This window comes from Watersipora subatra, unplaced genomic scaffold (assembly GCF_963576615.1).
Source record: "Watersipora subatra unplaced genomic scaffold, tzWatSuba1.1 SCAFFOLD_80, whole genome shotgun sequence".
Taxonomy (NCBI): Eukaryota; Metazoa; Bryozoa; class Gymnolaemata; order Cheilostomatida; family Watersiporidae; genus Watersipora; species Watersipora subatra.
Window position 1 is genome coordinate 142,786 of NW_027045388.1, and position 3,067 is coordinate 145,852.

The window sequence follows — 3,067 nt, forward strand, 5'->3', positions numbered from 1 at the left end:
GCCATGGTAGTAATAGCTGATGCACTAATGCCATGCTAGTAATAGCTGATGCACTAGTGCCATGCTAGTAATAGCTGATGCACTAGTACCATGCTAATAATAGCTGATGCACTAGTGCCATGCTAGTAATAGCTGATGCACTAGTGCCATGCTAGTAATAGCTGATGCACTGGTACCATGCTAGTAATAGCTGATGCACTAATGCCATGGTAGTAATAGCTGATGCACTAGTGCCATAGTAGTAATAGCTGATGCACTAGTGCCATGCCAGTAATAGTTGATGCACTAGTACCATGCTAGTAATAGCTGATGCACTAGTGCCATGCTAGTAATAGCTGATGCACTAGTGCCATGCTAGTAATATCTGATGCACTAGTGCCATGCTAGTAATAGCTGATGCACTAGTGCCATGCTAGTAATATCTGATGCACTAGCGCCATGCTAGTAATAGCTGATGCACCAGTGCCATGCTAGTAATATCTGTTGCCTAGTACCATGCTAGTAATAGCTGATGCACTAGTACCATGTTAGTAACAGCTGATGCACTAGTGCCATGCTAGTAATAGCTGATGCACTAGTGCCATGGTAGTAATAGCTGATGCACTAGCGCCATGCTAGTAACAGCTGATGCACTAGTGCCATGCTAGTAATAGCTGATGCACTAGTACCATGCTAGTAATAGCTGATGCACTAGTACCATGCTAATAATAGCTGATGCACTAGTGCCATGCTAGTAATAGCTGATGCACGAGTGCCATGCTAGTAATAGCTGATGCACTAATACCATGCTAGTAACAGCTGATGCACTAGTGCCATGGTAGTAATAGCTTATGCACTAGTGCCATGCTAATAATAGCTGATGCACCAGTGCCATGCTAGTAATAGCCGTTGCCTAGTACCATGCTAGTAATATCTGTTGCCTAGTACCATGCTAGTAATAGCTGATGCACTAGTACCATGCTAATAATAGCTGATGCACTAGTGCCATGCTAGTAATAGCTGATGCACTAGTGCCATGCTAGTAATAGCTGATGCACTGGTACCATGCTAGTAATAGCTGATGCACTAATGCCATGGTAGTAATAGCTGATGCACTAGTGCCATAGTAGTAATAGCTGATGCACTAGTGCCATGCCAGTAATAGTTGATGCACTAGTGCCATGCTAGTAATAGCTGATGAACTAGTGCCATGCTAGTAATAGCTGATGCACTAGTACCATGCTAGTAATAGCTGATGCACTAGTACCATGCTAGTAATAGCTGATGCACTAGTACCATGCTAATAATAGCTGATGCACTAGTGCCATGCTAGTAATAGCTGATGCACTAGTGCCATGCTAGTAATAGCTGATGCACTGGTACCATGCTAGTAATAGCTGATGCACTAATGCCATGGTAGTAATAGCTGATGCACTAGTGCCATGCTAGTAATAGCTGATGCACTAGTACCATGCTAGTAATAGCTGATGCACTAGTACCATGCTAATAATAGCTGATGCACTAGTGCCATGCTAGTAATAGCTGATGCACTAGTGCCATGCTAGTAATAGCTGATGCACTGGTACCATGCTAGTAATAGCTGATGCACTAATGCCATGGTAGTAATAGCTGATGCACTAGTGCCATAGTAGTAATAGCTGATGCACTAGTGCCATGCCAGTAATAGTTGATGCACTAGTACCATGCTAGTAATAGCTGATGCACTAGTGCCATGCTAGTAATAGCTGATGCACTAGTGCCATGGTAGTAATAGCTGATGCACTAGCGCCATGCTAGTAATAGCTGATGCACCAGTACCATGCTAGTAATATCTGTTGCCTAGTACCATGCTAGTAATAGCTGATGCACTAGTACCATGTTAGTAACAGCTGATGCACTAGTGCCATGCTAGTAATAGCTGATGCACTAGTGCCATGGTAGTAATAGCTGATGCACTGGTACCATGCTAGTAATAGCTGATGCACTAATGCCATGGTAGTAATAGCTGATGCACTAGCGCCATGCTAGTAATAGCTGATGCACCAGTACCATGCTAGTAATATCTGTTGCCTAGTACCATGCTAGTAATAGCTGATGCACTAGTACCATGTTAGTAACAGCTGATGCACTAGTGCCATGCTAGTAATAGCTGATGCACTAGTGCCATGGTAGTAATAGCTGATGCACTGGTACCATGCTAGTAATAGCTGATGCACTAATGCCATGGTAGTAATAGCTGAAGCACTAGTGCCATGCTAGTAATAGCTGATGCACTAGTACCATGCTAGTAATAGCTGATGCACTAGTACCATGCTAATAATAGCTGATGCACTAGTGCCATGCTAGTAATAGCTGATGCACTAGTGCCATGCTAGTAATAGCTGATGCACTGGTACCATGCTAGTAATAGCTGATGCACTAATGCCATGGTAGTAATAGCTGATGCACTAGTGCCATAGTAGTAATAGCTGATGCACTAGTGCCATGCCAGTAATAGTTGATGCACTAGTACCATGCTAGTAATAGCTGATGCACTAGTGCCATGCTAGTAATAGCTGATGCACTAGTGCCATGGTAGTAATAGCTGATGCACTAGCGCCATGCTAGTAATAGCTGATGCACCAGTACCATGCTAGTAATATCTGTTGCCTAGTACCATGCTAGTAATAGCTGATGCACTAGTACCATGTTAGTAACAGCTGATGCACTAGTGCCATGCTAGTAATAGCTGATGCACTAGTGCCATGGTAGTAATAGCTGATGCACTGGTACCATGCTAGTAATAGCTGATGCACTAATGCCATGGTAGTAATAGCTGATGCACTAGTGCCATAGTAGTAATAGCTGATGCACTAGTGCCATGCTAGTAATAGCTGATGCACCAGTACCATGCTAGTAATATCTGTTGCCTAGTACCATGCTAGTAATAGCTGATGCACTAGTGCCATGCTAGTAATAGCTGATGCACTAGTGCCATGCTAGTAATAGCTGATGCACTGGTACCATGCTAGTAATAGCTGATGCACTAATGCCATGGTAGTAATAGCTGATGCACTAGTGCCATAGTAGTAATAGCTGATGCACTAGT